General features: G+C 41.5%; 1 long non-coding RNA gene across 3 annotated transcripts in view; it reads left to right on the top strand.

Annotated features, from left to right (window-relative positions):
- Nucleotides 1–18,240, top strand: part of LOC144761631 (uncharacterized) — a 566,884-nt gene that overhangs the window by 207,420 nt on the left and 341,224 nt on the right. The window lies entirely within an intron of this gene.

The following is an 18,240-nucleotide window of genomic DNA, read 5'->3' on the forward strand; positions in this document are numbered from 1 at the left end:
TACACTTAAGCTAAAGGTTGCCAATACCAAGAACAAATGATTCTAGTGTTCACACATTTATTTAGGGTGATACACTGAAAGGTAGTCAAAGTGACCCCTTTAGGCAGGAGGACTTATTTTCCTATAGCTCTATTGTGTCACAGGAAAAATTATTAAACCATTCTTTGTAATTTTGAAAATGACTCCTCCTTAATAAATGTCAACACGGACATATTTCAGCCTAAGATGATCTTCTTGGCCTCCTCAGGACAAGGGCAATTGGGCAATGGGACAAGAATAAATTCTTTTCCGTTTCACTTGTGTTACAGATCCTGATCTGATATGCTGTAACAAATGCCTCAAACACGAGGAGAAACCACCTAAAAACTCTCTCTGAAAAGGGGAAACAATCCAAAAATGTGTGCCATGGCTTCTCAATGAGGGTATCAGAATCACTGTCTCCTATTCAGCACTCCGTTATCGTAGAAATATCTACGCGATCTTCCACCGCGTTCGTCAGCATGTGTCAGCTACACGCGGGCTGTTCGAATCATATTGAGGGCTTCCCAAAAGGTAGTTTGTGAGGCTGACCTCTGCAGGAGTACTGAACTTCTTCCCACCTACATTCCACTTGATCTTAAAGTGTAAAACCCCCATTAGTCGACAAGCCATTAGACCCAGAGGGTGGTAGTCGTATGGTATATACCAGGGGCACCCAGCAGACCTGGCACCCTTCATGGATCCATAAAAAAATAAGGATACTTTCCTGGAATGTTGCTGCTCTGGGTGCCAAACTGGATGACCCCGACTGCACTAACTATATTATTAACAACTTTGACATTTGTCTTTTTCAAGAAACTTGGCTACCAAGTGAAATTAGCCATTTGATTCTCAATATATTCTGTGCTAATGCCAGGTCGCTTGGCAAGGGAAGAACTTAATGTAGACTCTTAACTTGGATTGTTCATGCAGGATGTCGATGCTGGGGTCAGAAATAGTTGCCGATGACATTCTTTGTCTATCTCTTAAACTACCTAATGGATGTTCACTCAACATCTACAACACTTATTTAAGACGATCTGTCAAGCTTCAGGAATCCCCCTCCATATGGGGATTCCTGAATCTGTGATGGCCAAAGCAAACAATCTATGTTGCACTTCTTTTTTTTGTACATATTACATAAAATATACTAAATGGTTTCGGATCCCATTTTTCAGGAGCTTACTCTCGAGTGATTATAAGTTAGCGTATAGAATGGTTATTGCCCTGGAAGATGAAGATCTAACCTTTCGGGTTGGTTCTTGTCTGAAAGTCGCAGTGCGCGCACGTATTTCAATGTGCACATTCTGAAGTCTACTTTGTTATCTTTGCTACCTACCGTCCCTACTTTGTAAAGTAAAATTGGATGAATTCTGGTCTGCCTGACAATTTTATAATTTTATAGTAGAAACTCTGTTATTTTATTTCTATCGCTTTTAATTTTTAATGCACAAATGGATGAATTCCGTATTGTTTTAAACTTTTAACATGTATTGAATTCATGACTGGTCACATTTTGCTATTTTTCATATGTGAGGTTGTTACTTTTGATTTTTTTTTTCCAAACCCTCTGCTATTGATTATTGTGCTATTGTTATAATGCTGGTATTTTGAGCGTTTATGGATATTGCTCGTATCCGAATAAGGATATTTTGATTTGATTTGATTTGATTAGAAGTGTTAATCTCATACATAACTGGCCTCCTCCTTTATGTGCAAAAAATAGTAGAGGGGCGATTTTGAATGTCAGTTTAAACCCAATGATTTAGTTAATTTTTACTTTCTGTCGGAAGAGGACAAATCCTGTTCAATTCCTGCACTCATTGTTCCCCCTATTAAAATGTGGTCCCTCCTGGTGATACAACTTTATGCCTTAACATTTAATTACATCATGTGGGCATGCAATGGAAGGACCAAATCTGACAGAAAAGGCAGTCACACCTTTAATAGAACTGGTAGCACTAGCCTCATTGACTATGTTGTCTTAGATGTCGAACTCTGGCGGTTCTTGTAGGACAAGGTGGTGGCGCAGAGGCATGATAGTGACCATAAAAGTCTTGAAGTGGAACTGGCACTTTCATCATTACAAACTCAGCTATCTCACTCACATTCACTTGAAGAGAGGTGTAAACTAACAAATAATAAACAAAGAATTCAGTGGTCACCTGTCACTAGGCATGAGAGGGCCCTGAGATCAATATTCAGTAAGATGGCTCAAGATCTGGAGATTTTAAGTACTTTGAAGCCTGGGCCTTTTGAAGAATCGGCCACTTTAGAGGTTGAAGCCGCACACAATTCCCCCTATATTAGTTTAAAGGTGGACTTTTTCAGAGAAGCCAAAAGACATTTGCCAAGGAAAAGCATGCCATCCTGGTTCAACAAAGAAAGTACTATGGCCAAGAGCACTCTGATCATTGCAATTAAGTGCTGTGGCAGGGAAGTTATCCAGGAAAAGAAAGCTGTGTATAAAACGGCCCTTGCAAGGGCTAAGAGGGAATGGGATAGTCAAGACTGGGGCCTCCTTCTAGCAGCTGCAAGGGAAAATTATCTAACCTTTATTTGGACCTTAATTGCCATGCGGAACAAGGAAGGAGGGTCTAAAATGAATAATAATGTGGCGGCAGATGCATGGGTTTACACATTTTACTAATTTACATGAAGCTAAACCTGTTGAGGTCCCTGTTCCTGAACATTCAACTCTTCCTTTCTTTGCCTTTAGAGACTCTGAGGGTTAAAGAAGACTTTAACCTGATAAAGTGCACGGAGGTCATTGGAATAAAAGCACCCCGCAAAGCACCTGGTATTGAAAAGATCCCCTGTGATTTGTTTTTTATCATTAAAAGACATTTGAGTATCCTACTTTACTGTGTTTTTTAATTCCATTTTGAATGGGGCCAGTATTTCTAAAATGTGGGTGGGGGAAGAGACTTTCCCCATATACAAGAAAGGTTGCCCTATGGACCCTGCCAACTATAAGCCAATTAGCCTTTTAGACACCGCGCAAAAACTTTTTAGCAGGGTCATATTAGGCAGGCTTCAGCAGTGGCTTGAAGAGAGCAACTCACTTTATCCCTTCCAAGCAGGCTTTCGAGCCAATACTTCCACAGTTGACCAGGTCTTTAGATTGCAGTTGATTTACTGGAAGATCCTACGCCTAGAGAAACAGGGGCTCTATGTAGTCTTTGTTGATCTTAGATCTCCATTTGACTTGGTCCCCAGAACTCAGCTGTGGAATTGCCTTAATGAATTTGGCATTCCAGTTTACCTGCATAAAATAATAGAGAGCTTACACCTGAATAATTACGCCACATCCAGATGTGACAAGTTTGTTGAAGTTACAGAGCCCATACCTGTTTTGCGTGTCATCAGACTGGGTTGTGCTCTGACACCTATCCTTTTTACTTTGTTTTTAAATGATCATGTTTTTATTTTAAATAGATGTGACAATTATGCCCTAAGTTTAGCAGTTGTGAGGGTCCAGGTCCTCATGTTTAGTGGTGATACACTTTTATTATCTAAGACGCCCATAGGGCTCCAGAAAGTGCTTGATGGTTTTAGCTGATTCTGTGAGATGAGAGGGCTGGAAATTGATATCAGTAAAACCAAATTTATGTTTTGTAATTCCTGCCCGTCCACATGATCCAATCCCACTTTGAATGGCGTCCCCCTAGAGCAGGTAAACTGATTTGATTATCTGGGGATTGCACTAGATGGGAAGCTAGACAGGTCAATCAGCAGTTGCTAAAAGAAGGTTAAACCTGAAGCCGCAAAGTGGGCAGTTTCTGGACCTATATAAGGGGTCTTATTGTAAGCTTGTTTCGCTTGTTATTCAACTATACATACACCAGGCCCTTATCTGAGCCCTCTATGGGGTTGAGAAATGGGATCATAAAAAACAAAAATCTTTGATAATGCCTGAAAACAGATTTATAAGGCAACTTTTAGGTCTATCAGCGAGCACTCCCCTCCTACCTTTGAGGCTTGACTTGGGACTCAGGCTGATTGCTAACAAGACATAACTTCGCCCTCTTATTTGCTGGAGACACATCTAGGTTACCCCTGAACTCTCATGATACTGAAATGGACTGGAGGAAATTCTGAGTCATCGGAATACAATTAAACTCCCCTAGATCAAATTTGTTAAAGATTCTTTTAAGGAGATTGTCTTGTCCAAACTCTGGCCTGATTCAGTGGTTGTTGTCCAGCAAACTCAATTTAAAAATTATAAATGCAATCATCTTTTAATGCATGCACATGGCACTTCAACTACCTTGTTGCTAATGTTTAAGGATAACTTCATTTTGAAAACCTTTTGTGATGACATAGAGCCAAATTAACCCAAAAACGTTATGTGCAATTTAGACATGGAAATCACCCTGTCAATAGTTTTAAGTCAAAATGGTCAGGGATACCGAACATTATAGACCAGGAATGCCAAATGTGTGGCTGTAAGAGGGAGGATCCACCCCATCTGTAATTCTTTTGTCCAGCCTACAAAGGTCCACATGTTAAATGGCTGATATCCATTTGCAGGGATTTAGGTACTTTAAGGAATACGGAAGCTTTTAGAATTCTTCAAGCTGGCACAACCCCAGAGTTAGGTTTTGCACTGTCTAGGTTCTTGTTTCATGCATACTTGATAAGTACCTGAGAAAATGCTGCTTCAAATTCAATTGGCATTTTTATTGGATTTTGTATAGCTCTAGAATTTATTAATCAAACCAACACATATTTGTATCCTGAATCAATGATTTTATGACCTGGTTGTTTGTTTTATCTTTTCGATGCTGATTAAAATTTTCTGTGGCTTTAGCATTTTTATTCTTAATATGTATTTCTTTCATGGCATATTGCCAAAATATAAATTATTGTATTGGATTAGAAAAAAAATCAAAATAAATTAAAACGCTTCTCCTCATTGTGGATGGAGATTATAGTCTAAACTAATTGGCAGTTACATGGAAACATTCATATACCATCCATAGCAACCCCCCTAGATGCAAAGTATTGCAAAGCAGTGCATTGAAACTATATTTTGTTGTAAAATAAATCCCACCCTAACACCTTGCAAGATTACATTTGGGCCTAAATGTGCTCCACAGCATGCCCACAGACCTAGGGGCCCATTAGGATGTCGGGCGGATTGCCCCCGCCAGGCTGGCGGTAGCCACCACCAGCCTGGCGGGGGCAATCCGCCCGACATCCTGACTAGTTTCCTCCCCCCGCCATATTAGTATGGCGGGGGGGACCTCGGCAGACAGAAAGACCGTCTGCCGCTTTTCCGCCCCGGTCGCCTTGCGGCCGGGGCGGAAAAGGAATAATTTGGTGGCGGTGTCTATCAGACACCGCCAGCCATATTAGCATGGGCATTTTACAATGCTTTTCCGTGGCGGCATTAAGGCATGTGGTCTTCACTCTGGGCGCCCCCTGCGGGCCCCCAGAGTGAAGGAGGGGTGGGGGCTGCACACGGGGGGTACCTGTGGTACCCCCTCACATTTGCATAAACAAAGCGGCAGGCACCGCTCGGTGCCTGCTGCTTTGTATATGCAAATGCTGAAATGCATTTGTAGCATTGTGGCGGGCGGTGCTGAGAGCACTGCCCGCCACAATGATACAAATGCAGGATGTGCCCGACACTGTGGCGGGCACATCCTAATGCCCCCCACAGGACCCCCGCCCTTATGGCGGGTGGTCCCAATTCCCACTAGGATGACGTTCCATCCTAATGGACCCCCATGTGTTAATTATCGCTGAAAAATTAGCAAGAGTAATTACCTTTCTTGAAAGAATGCCGTCTACTTTTCCGTAGTCAATTCAACAAAGATTTTTTTTTTATTACCAGACAACACCAGCTAAAATTGAAAGCAGACCAAAATTGGGCCAAGAAGTGAAATCTTTCAACTCAAACCTGCCATAAAAACTCACATAGATGTTTAATGTAAATAGCCAAAGCTGCACCGTTGACATTGTGTAAAATATGCCATCCATATTTCCTTTTCTTTTTTGTATTTTTATTTAGCAACACTTAAAAAATTGTACAAGATCGGATGTATCAGCATAAATATTTCATAAGATAATTACAATTCATATAGATAATAACTTACAGTATCAATTAGGTAAAAGTACATTGAATAAAGGTTTATAACAGTGCTAATGATTTAAAAATCTTTAAAATTTTAAAGACATTATAAGATACGGGTATCTAAAAGACTAAGCAGGGAAATGTTAGTTCATTATGCAGATCTATTATCATTGTTCCAAGCATCAATAGGCTCCCAGATTTTATATCCTTGCATTCTGGCCTTTTTCCCCTCTACATGCATATATTGCCTTTTCTTGACTGAAAATCCCCAGAAACCGTGATAACCAAATTTGAAAATTAGGGGGGTCTGCCTCCTTCCATCGAGCTGCAAGGATTATTCTATATGCTGCAGTACCCAAGAAGAGGCATGTTTCTGTATCCTTAGTGTGCCCTAGAGTGTTATCATATCCCAAAAGATATAGAGTGGATGACTCAGGAACTGTGCGACCAAACACTTCTTGCCAAAAACCAGCTAGCATTTGTCTAAAATATGTTAGTTTATCACATTCATAAAACATATGAATCAGATGTGCGGGGCTTGTTCCACATCTAGGACATTCTGCATTCGCTCTTTTCCCCAAAGAATACAGCTTGGCTGGTGTATAATACAAAGTATATATCGTTTTATACAGCTGTGCTTTTAAGTTTGAAGAAACAAATAGTTTCGATAAGAGCTGTAATGACATATCAATGTCGACATTGGGATTATTGAGTTTACTTGCCCAAACAACTTCAAAATTTTCCAAGTCGTCTTTCTGGCCTTCTACCAGTATGTCGTAAAGGGTACCTATCCTAGTTGAGGATTTTACTATACAATCCAGTAGGGGAATATTGTCTAGGGAAATGTTTGGAATTTTCAAGTTAAGAATCGTATTTAGTTGGATAAATTTAAAAATATCTGTACTCTGGATTAAAAAATTGTATTGAAGGTACAGAAACCTGGTGGCTGAATCTGGATATAGGAAGTCCCCTACAGTTAGAACCCCCAGGTTTTCCCATCTCCTAGAGATGTCATCGTTAACTTGTGCTGGCAACAGAGGAGTGCCATAATGGTGTATATTTATTAATTTTTAGAATATTCAGATGCCTCGTAGTTTTCTTCCAGATTCTCCAGGCCTGGAGAAAACTTGACCTTCTTAAAGTATGATGGCTCTACCTGTTTTAGCAAAAGGCCATTTGTCTTTTTACCTAGCGCTAATTCGTAGATTGACGGTATGTGATTATCTTCTGTAGTTGGCTCTGTTGTTTTTATATTAAATAGCGGTGACATTTGCTGGAATAAGGTAGCCCACAGATAGAGTGTTATGTTAGGAATTGCTAACCCCCCTCTATGTGAAGGAAGGGACAGATACTTCAAAGCTCTCCTTACTTTCCCGTAGTTCTAAAATAAACTTACTCATTTGAGATTCAAGTGATTTGATGTCTTTGTCTTCCACTATTAATGGGATAGCTCAGAACAAATACAGCACCCTAGGAAGAATATTCCTTTTGAGAAAGTTACCTCTCCCAATTATTGAGAGGTGTAGACTGTCAACCCTTTTTAGATCTTTCTTGATGGTTTTAAGGAGGGGCTCATAGTTTAGTTCAGTAATCTTCCCTATCTTGGGAGATATACATATTCCTAGATATACTGCGTTATCAACCTTCCTAGGATCTTCAAAGTGAATGTTTTCAGTACAAATAACCATTGTTTTTTCGTGTTTGAGAGAATAGCCAGAGATCTGACCAAAAGCTTGTGTGATTTGTTCTATTTCGAGGATTGCCTCGGTGGGGTTAGGTGTTACTACCGCCACGTCATCGGCGTATGCCAATATCTTAGTATCATAGGGGCCAACCATTATTGGTTTAATTACACCACTTGCAATTAACTTTAAGATCAAGGGGTTTATATAGATGGCAAATAGAATCGGGGAACAAGGACAACCCTGCCTTGTTCCTCTTAATATATCAAATAGCCTAGATTCTTGCCCCATCACTAGTACCCTAGCCTTTGGATAATGGTACATTGCCCTAATTGACTTCCTAAGTCATGGCCTAAAGTTGTTTTTGTCAAGCACTGCCCATAGGAACTCCCAAGAAACTCGGTCGAAAGCCTTCTCGGCATCGAGGAGGATCATCGACATCAGGCCCCCCGTCGCACCCATGATATCAAATAGCGTGATGACCCTACGGGTATGATCCGTGGTAGACTTGCCAAGGATAAAACCATGCTGCCACGGGTAGACCAGATGTTCGACAAATCTCCTGAGCCGATTAGCCAAGATCTTTGAGTACAGCTTCGAGTCTGAGTTTATTAGAGAAATTGGGCGATATGATGTAGGCAATCAAGGGGGCTTTCCTTTCTTTGGGAAAATAACTATATTCGTCTCCTTACATGAAACCGGAGGGATGCCTCTCTACTGAATCCCTACAAAAAGATCTAATAGATAAGGTGTTATAATATCTCTCAAAATTTTATATAATTCTAGAGGCAGTTTGTCTGAGCCCGCAGCTTTACCCGAGGCCAATTCAAATAGGGCGAGTTGGACTTCAGTGTGGGTAATATTCTTTTCCAGGTCTTCCCTAGTAGTATCGTCTATAACCTTATTAGATTCAAACTCAGTTAGCCATCCAGTCAGGGCTTCTTTGATTGCTTCATGATCAAGCGTATCCTCATTTTGATATAATTTTAGGTAGTATTTCCTAAAAGTTTCTAATATATCTTCTGGCGATGTATATTCCTGACCCTCTGCTTCAATTATGGTGATTGTATTCAGGGACTGCCTCTGACGGGTCCGTAGAGCAAGCTGCTTCCCAACTTTCTTCCCGTCTTCGTAGATCTTATTACAACTTGACTGAAAGGTCTCGGCCGCCTTCTGGGTGAGTCTGCTATTTAGCTCAGATTTGAGAATAAGCATTTTTCATAAGGTCGAACACCCATCCTCGCCTCGCATTATAAGTGTAATATGCTTTTCCTCTATTTTAGCTAACTCTTGCATTCTGTAGCTTGTTAGCCTTATCAGCATCTTTCCTGCGCTTAGCTACAAAACTAATTGTTTCTCCCCGGAGTGCGGCCTTGAAGTAATCCCAGACTGTGCCCCTAGGTGCACTATAGCGGTTACAATCAAAGAAACCCTGAGTCCATATCTTAATGTATTCCATATAGTCTTTATTTACGAGCAATTTTCTATCAAAAGTTCATACTGACCGAGGCCTATTAAGATCGGTGATGTCGAGTGCAAGGGCTAAGAGATTGTGATCTGAGATGATCTTTGGGAGTTTGCTAATTAGTGCCTTGTCTGTACAGTCTCTGGTTACCCATATGTAATCAATCCGAACATATTTATTGTGAGGATGAGAGAAATAAGTATATCCGAGGTCAGATTGTCGTTTTATATCCCATGCATCTATTAAGTCCAAACTCTCTTTAAGCTGGGAAATAGCTCTAAACACTTATGGTTTACGCCCAGCGTATATATATTTGTCCTGGTTTTGTCTTGCCCCATTTTGCATCAGAGAAATATTAAAATCCCGACAAAATATCAATGTTTTGGGCCAAGAGGCTAACTCCAATTTAAGTTATCTAAATATAGAGGGATCGTCCTGGTTAAAGGCATATATTGAACAAATTGTAATTTCAATTTTGAGCTCAACAATGACCCACCTTCCCTGAGGATCAGCTGCCTTACGTATGGCCTGTCCCAAAAAGGATCTAGCCAATATGGCAACACCTCGAGTTCTAGATGTATGTGTTGTAGTTACCAATAAGTTAAATCCAGGGACCTTCAATAAATCTCTTTCTTCCCAAGGGATATGAGTCTCTTGTAGACATAGTACATCAAATGGATTTTGACTAAAAATCCCACACAACCGAGCCCTTTTTTCCCTATCATTGAGTCCCGCCACATTCCAGGAACATATTTTCAGCTTATCCATAACACTTTTTTTTTTTAGACTTGTTATACATTCTGCTTTTGCCATGTGAAATTTTTTTGTGCTTAGCCTATGTATTTTATTTGTACAATTTTGGTTGCTTTTTTTACTATTTTTCCCCCCTTACCCTGCCCCCCAACCCTCTCCCCCGCCCCCCTCCCCATCCCCAAAAGTGAGGCGAGCAGACTCCATTACAGTCTGTTTGATGAAAGTGCACCACCTGACCAGTGCTTAAGTTAGATAAAGTTTACATCCTACGAATTATACATATTTGAAACCTTATATCCCTTATATTTGTATCCACTCTTTTTTATCCCCTCTTTTTTAATTATTATTTTTTTTCCCAACCCCCCCCCTATTCCACTCAATCTGTCTCACAGTGTTCCCTACCCCTCCCCCCCCTAACCATTTGCTAGGAGAGCTCATCTGGCTAAAAAGCTACAATTATAACGATCCACCAGGTTACGAGAAATCCTTAACACTCAAGAAGGAGGAGAGAATAGCAAGCGGAAAAAAAAGTGCATCATATCTCATTTGAGACCATCTAAATATTCTTTCGCTTTGATCTCGGAGGTGAAGAATTTTGTTTGTCCCCCATTTATAACTTTCAGCCGGGTGGGGTTATTCAAGTATGCCTGTACCTTCTTTTCTGGGAAGGGTTTTTTGAGTTGACGGAGCCGCCACCTCTCCACCGTTGCGTGGCAAAAGTCCGGGCATACAAAGTATGATATTGTCCCCCTGGATCGTTTTGCTTCAGGCCTGGCCTTCTCAGCGATTGCCTGTCTTAAGAGTAAGTTGCCAAAGTATACTAAAATAGCCCTTGGATACCCCCCAGGTTTGACTGGGTGTCTTTGGAAAAGAGGAACGCGATGAGCTTGTTGGACTTCTAAGTCCCAGTTCCAGCTAGTCAGTTCAGGGAGGGAATCACGAAACAGCTGTACTACAAAGGAGCGAGCATCTTCCCCTTCCATTGATTCCGGGATACTTAGCACACAAAGGTTATTCCTTCGAAAACGATTTTCCATGTCCTCCAGCTTCCACCTCAAATCCGATAGTTCTGCCTTATGTGCATCTCCCTGTTCGTGGTTTGCGGCAATCTCAGATTCATTGGAGACAATTCTAGACTCTAAATCTGTAATTCGATCACTGAAAGAACCAACTTTTCTTGAGAGTTTGCTCACCACCCCTTGAACCTTGCGGAGAGCGGCTTGGGACTTGCGCCCGTCTTGGGATGTCTCCTCTCTATGCGGCGCTATGGCTTGTAATACGGTTTCAATTGTAGGTGGGGTAGGGCTCAGATGTATTGGGGTGTTTGCGAAACCTAGTGGTGCTGATACTGTGAGCTGATTTGACGGTGTGTAGTCCCAGACTAGCTCTGTTGCACCATGGTGACTCTTTCTGTGTTTTAAAACAGTTTTTTGAGCCGCCTTGGGATCTTTTTTACTTATATCATCATCACTTATATCACTAAGAGGGGATCCTGTATCGTTGGACCACTCAAGTTCATCCGAAAAAGAATAGAAATCGCTTGGATCCTTGTCTTTGTCCTGGTCGACATCATTACATTTTTCGTTAGTTTTAGCTGTTGCAGTGCCCTCTAGCTCCATCTGGGGCGCTTCCATTCGAATTGGGCCGACACCTATCGCTGTTTGATTGCCCGAAATATTATTACCAGGAGCTGCCTGCCCCGGACGGTCATCCGTAAGCACCATAGGATCTACAGAAATAATACCCTCGGTGGGTACGTGGAGGGGGGAGTTTGCGCAACAGAGATAAAGTCAGTGTGAGTTCCAGCCCCTTGTGCCTTCACACCCCCTGTCCCATTCATCCTCACTTCAATCCCAGGTGCTATAATATTTTGCATAGGGCGTACTGTATTATCACCATTTGCCTCAGGAACATCTGTATTGTTGTTTTGCTGGTTGCTCCGCTCGTCTGCCCCCTTTGTGGCTGCTGGAATCTGTTGAGTGTCCGGCTGACTCTTCCCTCCTCGACCCGGAAGGAGTTTTGCCGGTGTTTTGCGGAGGAGGTGAACGACAGAGGGGCAGGTCAAACTTCCCCTCCGCGTAGTAGCTGCTCCCTGCTTTGGTGTTTTAGATATGGTGGTATCGGTGGACTCAGGGGCAGACTCTGGGACACCGCCCGTTCTTTTTTCCGGCTCCACTCCATCCCGAACTGCCAATCTTGCCGCCCTTGCTTTTGCTGCTGCCGCTGCTGCTGCTACATTCTTTGGCGCCATGACGCTACAGCTGGTGTCCGCGGTAGTAACTTCCTCACCCCTCTGCTCTGGTGGTCCGATGAGGTAAGTCAGATCAGAGGCTCCGTAAGTCTTGCAGCTGGCTCTGCATAGGTACCGGATCACTACGAGGCCGATTAGGGATCCTAGCGTTGCGACTTGGCTCCTGATAGGCACTTTTGTATCCTGTGAGATCTCGTTCTCCAGCATCTCCTCTATTCACCTATTCTGGGGGAATGTCGCTTTGTTGTATGGCGGGGTTTAGGAGTAACCCCCAATCATTTCCCAACTCCGTTTGCCCATATAGAGTGCAAAATCCGTATTTTCTTTAGCCTCAAGCACTGGTCTGTGCGCACTACGGTCTCACACGACCGCCATCTTGCCTCTATTATTATACGCCATCCATATTTCCAATGCAGATTATGCAAATACCCTTCTCTTCAGAACTCCTAAAAATATACTTTCTCTCATGACAGCCTAGTTACAAGAAGCTGCTAGATTTGTAGCTAGTAGCAAAGAGTTTGTACACATAACTCCAAATCAGAGGGAGCTTTACCTGTTATATCTAGAAAAGAGAATCACATTCACAGCTTGCCTATCTCACTTTCAAAGGCATCAGGCATCAATAATCAACATAACTACCATTGTAAGTAAACATTTCAGGAGGAGGTAAAAAGCTTTAGAATCAAAAAGAACAAAAAAGTTTTGATTCAAAGCTAAAAGATTTAAATCCAACCCAACTGTGCCTATTTTTTTTTAAAGGAGAAGTGTCCATATTTTGGAATATAACGTCAAGACCTTCAATCCCAGGAAAACACTGATCCAATTAGAAAAAAAATGAAATCCTTACTATTCAGCATTCACTTAAATTGTTAATCTCATATTGTTCTCTCTAAACAGATACAGGTACCTTATTCATCTCTTCAGTGACTCCCCCTTCCCTTTATAGATTTTGCCACAGCATTCGACAAAGTAGATCGTCTCCTGCTGTGGAGAAAACGTTCAAATTTGCGTATGCCGGTAACCCTTATGGAGTTAGTTTGTGCTCTCCATAAGGATACTTGGATCAAAGTCCTAATGGGAGGGGAAGGAGGTCTCTCACAAGTCATCCCTCCTGCAAATGGCCTCAAACAAGGATATTTATTGGCTCCACTGCTTTTCTCCCTATATATTTTTGATCACCCTCACAATTTGGCTCAAAGTGAGGGCATTGCACCATTACTGGGGAGAAAACTGATTGTGTGTCTACTTTACGCAGACAACATAATAATATTGGATTTAAGGCCTAGGAGATTAAATAGTCATCTGCAGGCACTTCATAAATTAGCAGAGGGTAACTATTTAAAGAATAATAAATCCAAAAGTAAAATCATGTGTATGCATGGAAGAAAGAAGCTGCAGTACGGGAATTTCATATGGTATGAGGGTGGCCAAAAATTGAAACTTTTAATGTTGTACACTTTTTTGGGAAAAATAGTGTGTGGCAACCTAAGTGACAAAGCCCATATAGAAAATAACATCTCTAAAGCTACTATGCAGGGGAAAAGATTGGGCTCTCTTTACAAATCTACTGGAAAAAGATATTTTGCACTTTTATTGGAGGTGTTTCGTACAAAAATCCCCGTCTCGCTGTTGTATGGTATTGAATTGCTCGATGTAGAGAAATGGGGTTTCTTAAATACAATGGAGGGCTGCATTTTAAGGAGCCTAGCCTCAGTTAACTCTACTTGTTCTGTGGCTGCCCTCAGGGTAGAATTTGGGTTAAGAAGTAGGTGGGTACAGGGTTTTGCGGGGATAGTGCGTTGGGTTGTAAGCGTGGTAAAGGGTGATCCGGGTACATTAAGATTTTTAATTCAGAAAGAAATATTAGTCATTCGTTTTTAGAAATTTTAGGACTGCGGGTGATATGCTGCAATTGAAAGAGTCTCTGCTCTGCACCCTATCATTGTATCAATTAAGGGCCACCTTGAAACAGGCCACCTGGGAATTAAGTATCAATCCGGCCTTTGACTCCTGTGTGATAAATAAAGTACAGGCCTATATTTCCTGGAACCTGCCCCATCGGTTGCGCCGCTTTTGCCTATTGTTGAGGCAGGGTATGCTCCCTTTAAATCTTGTACTGTGTAAATGGTATCGTTCTTCCCCGATCTGTAATTTGTGTAATAATGCCATTCAGGATGTTAATCATGTGTTATTTATTTGTCCCGCTTTATTATTGTGTCGGCGTAAATGGATGAGACCAATTTGTTTACAATTATCCATTCTCTCGGCCTCTGCACTAATTGATTTTATTTATGAGCCACCAAATGAAATGTTCTGTCATAGGATTTTCAACTTTTTTAAGTGTTTTTTTAATTTGTGTTAGGGAGCAATTGTTAATTCCAGTTTTTAACCCGTCGTTATATAGCACTAAGGGCATAAAGGATATTTAAATTCTTCTTCATTGTATAAAATATTCCAATGTTTTATATTTGGAGATTTTTACTGCCAGATTTTGTCTAGGATTTGTAGATACTATGGGGCCCATTAGGATGTCGGGCGGATTGCCCCCGCCAGGCTGGCAGTGGCTACCGCCAGCCTGGCGGGGGCAATCCGCCCGACATCCGCATTCGAATACCCCCGTTATATTAGTATGGCGGGGGGCCCTCTGCGGACGGAAAGACCATCTGCCGCTTTTCCGCCCCGGGCGCCATGCGGCCGGTCGGAAAAGGAATAATATGGTGGCGGTGTCTATTAGACACTGCCAGCCATATTACAATGGGTTTAGGGAGATGCCGCCACGGAAAGGCATGCGGTCTTCAAGGAGAGGTGGGGGGTGCACATGGGTGGTACCTCTGGTACCCCCCTGCATTTGCATAAAGAAAGCGGCAGGCACCGAGCGGTGCCTGCCGCTTTGTTTATGCAAATGTAAAAGTGTATTTTTAGCATTGTGGCGGGCGGTACTCCTCAGCACCGCCCGCCACAATGCTAAAAATACAGGATGCACCCACCACAGTGGCGGACACATTCTAATACCCCCCGCGGGACCCCCGCCCTTATGGCGGGTGGTCCCGATTACCGATGGGATGGCGGGCGGACTAAGTCCGCCCGCCATCCTAATGGACCCCTATGTTGGATAGTTTTTTTTATGTGCTGTTGGTTTTTCAGTTGATGTAGATCTCTATGAAGTTCTGAGATCATAAATAAATATACTTGAACTTAAACTTGACTCCCCCTTCCTTAACTACGCCTTCCTCTTTTCACTTTCACTTTCCTTCCACTACACCATCTATCCTCTCTCCCATTCAAGTTGTTTTTAATATTTGAAAGACTAAATTCAACCCTGATTTATCAGTGATGTTCAGGGTATTTGCCATTTTTTTGGGTAAAGCAGCTTTATATGAAAAAGCACTATAAAATAAATCCTAAATAAATAAATAGGATTGAGAGTGATCTGCAACCATGACTATTTAATTAATATAATCCGGTAGCAGCATTGTAAGACTTGCTCCAGTCAAGGGCAAAGCATACAGGCAGGCATTGGGGTCCACGTTTATTACACAGTTTGTATCACTCTTGCATCACGCAATGTAGTACAGGAGTGACACAAAGCTTAAGTCATAAGTTTGAAGCCACACAAAGCCACTTTGTGTGAATGTCACACAGAGCATATTGTTGTGTTGCATTTTCCTGCACAAGAGAGGCATTCCATGGGCATTGTGTGGGTCTTCTCACTCCGCTCCCATAGTTTTTGACGCATTTCCAAAGTTACCAAACCCAGCAAACCTGGGAATGTGAAAAAAAGATAGCTCACCCCAAGGGAAGCATAACGAGGAGAAATATATTTATTTCCCCTTGTTTTTTCCTCATGTTATGTGTGCTGCAGAAGAAAGAGGAAACCCCTCTCAGGATTGTTTCAACAACACAATACTGTCTACAACACAAGCACCTTGCACAATAGTGCATGGGTGTCTGTGTTGGTGCTAGACTGCTAGAACTGCTACGGTGCAAGTGAAAAGCACAAATACTGCACATTCCTACCCAATACCTGAAGCACAGGGCAGCACAGTAAGACAATGTTACGCTGCCCTGCGCTACAAATATCATAAATATGCCACCTACAATCTAGGTCTAAGGTTCAATTTTTCAATTATATCCTTAGGGCAGTTTAAGGATACTGACTATGTATAAACACTCTCCTTGTTCAGAGAACTACTCTAAATAGTTCAAACTGTGTAAACAATTGAAGGCAGGCCTTATGGCCACTAAGGTAAAAAAGTAGTCTGAATCTGTTTGTTTTCCACATGAGGATTCCAGTGAATGATAACTCTGAATGACAGACTAGCATATATTTCCAACAACGCAGCATTGCAAACAAGGTTGCTGTACTGAGTTGTGTTAGAGGGAGAACCGTAAAGCAATATATCTACTAAGATACTGATCTGTTGCTCTCGTACTAACTGCTTTTGCACTTTCAAGTTGCCTAGCATCACTCAAACACCATGCAACATGGTGTTAGGCCATGTCACTGTAATGTCAAGCTTAGGTTTTGTACTAGAAGGGCACCCTTCCAGTTGGAAATATTACACTTAGACATATTTTATAGGACTTAGCAAAAACTATGGATGGTTGAATTGGAACTCCTATGAACCACCCATGTAAAGCTCCTTTGATGCACATTAATGCAATCGTTATTTGCATTTGTTTTTGCCAACTTTTGGCGCTAGAAAGATTTCATGTTTGAAAGTAGATAATTTATAAAGACTTCAGTTTCTGTCACTTTTTGTAACTTGAACCTGTGTGAAGTCTTGAAAAATCTGTCCCTAAATGTGCAAACAATGTTGTAACGAATATGGCATTCAGGTGAAGGCAGCCCATGTGCATTCTGAAGGTATTTATTTTTTTAACAATTTTACATATTTTATAGGCACTGATTTAGCATGTAGGCTTTACTTTTCAAAAAGAGGATACAGCAAAAAATTAAAACAAGAAGCAAAATAAAATGATTTAAAATGCCATATTACAACCATATCAGGTGTTGGGTGCTCAAACTGATGTGTATAAGGTAGAGGTATAATACAATACTTATTTTCCAGATGTATTCAAATATCAAATGGCGTCTCTCGATGGATTTGTGCATAAGATTGTGTTGAAGGATGGGTCGACACTGTAGCCATGTGCCACTACTGACGAGGAAACCCCTTGCATCAAGAATTACATTGGTTGTGTGAGAGTGGGACAATTGAAGAAATAGAATCATGTGGTTAGCTCCAATAGTAACAATTAAGAAAGGGAATGGTAACCTCATATTGTGTGTGGACTTAAGGGATTTGAATGCTGCAATCTAGGTTGACAGGCATCATCTTCCCAATATTGGAGAAATGTTGGCCACCATCAAAGGAGCAAAGGTGTTTTCCACTTTACATCTCTCCTCGGCCTATCACCAAATTGTGCTACATCCTGAGTCCAGACCACTGACATAATTTGTCATATCTGAAGGACTTTACATATACAAATGGATGCCTTTGGCCTAGGTTCTGCGGCAGCTGTTTTTCAGAGGGCTATGCACCATTTACTTAAAAACATCCTCAGTGTTAAATATTTTCAAGATGGTATATTGGTGTTTATGGATAGCGAAGCTCAACATGACAAAACGTTGAGGAGGGTGTTAAAAATTCTGCAAGATAGTGGGCTGACTATTAAGGAGAATAGTACATTTTAGGTAGATAGTGTGGAGTATTTGGGACATTGGATTTGTGGAGAGGGAATATCTCCCAAGAAGAAATTGCTCTCTGCTAATGAGGATGCCCCTTTTCCAACATGTAAGGACCAGTTACGTTCACTTTTGGGGATGGCTGAACATGTTTCTCATTTTGTACCCACATTTGCATATAAGGCAAAAAACGCACAGTCTCATGGTCAAAAATGTGAAGTTCTTTTGGTGTGAAAATTGTGAAAGAGAGTTTAATATTTGAAGTTGAAAACTGGCATGGCATCAGCACTCAAACCTTTT

The sequence above is a fragment of the Lissotriton helveticus genome, chromosome 6, assembly GCF_964261635.1.
Source record: "Lissotriton helveticus chromosome 6, aLisHel1.1, whole genome shotgun sequence".
Taxonomy (NCBI): domain Eukaryota; kingdom Metazoa; phylum Chordata; class Amphibia; order Caudata; family Salamandridae; genus Lissotriton; species Lissotriton helveticus.